This window comes from Octopus bimaculoides, chromosome 15 (assembly GCF_001194135.2).
Source record: "Octopus bimaculoides isolate UCB-OBI-ISO-001 chromosome 15, ASM119413v2, whole genome shotgun sequence".
Classification (NCBI taxonomy): Eukaryota; Metazoa; Mollusca; class Cephalopoda; order Octopoda; family Octopodidae; genus Octopus; species Octopus bimaculoides.
Window position 1 is genome coordinate 30,766,554 of NC_068995.1, and position 584 is coordinate 30,767,137.

General features: G+C 40.1%; 1 protein-coding gene across 1 annotated transcript in view; it reads right to left on the reverse strand.

Annotated features, from left to right (window-relative positions):
• LOC106867638 (cryptochrome-1-like) overlaps positions 1 to 584 on the reverse strand; it is a 35,823-nt gene that overhangs the window by 9,631 nt on the left and 25,608 nt on the right. The window lies entirely within an intron of this gene.

A 584-nucleotide genomic window follows, 5' to 3' on the forward strand; every position in this document is an offset into this window, starting at 1 on the left:
CACCCACTACACTCTCTGAGTGGTTGGCGTTAGGAAGGGCATCCAGCTGTAGAAACTCTGCCAAATTAGATTGGAGCCTGGTGTTGCCAACCGGTTTCACCAGTCCTCAGTCAAATCGTCCAACCCATGCTAGCATGGAAGGCGGACGTTAAACGACGATGATGATGATGATGATGATGATGCTTTTTTCAGTTTCCGTGAACCAAATCCACTCACAAGGCTTTGGTCGGCCCGTGGCTATAGTAGAACACACTTGCCCAAGGTACCACGCAGTGGGACTGAACCCGGAACCATGTGGTTGGTAAGCAAGCTACTTACCACACAGCCACTCCTACACCTCTTTTTTTTATATACATTTAGTTGTCAACATAAAAAGGGTAGAAGCCAGTAACATTTGTATGCCTTCCCAGACTTGTTTCCTATATCTAATTAGTTAAATAAGAATGGAGTCAATTTTGTCAGCCAGCCAAAAATTTTTGAGTATATGAACAGTCACCCTCTCTCTCATGTATGTATGTATGTATGTATGTATATGTATATATATATATATATATATATATATATATATATATATATATATATAT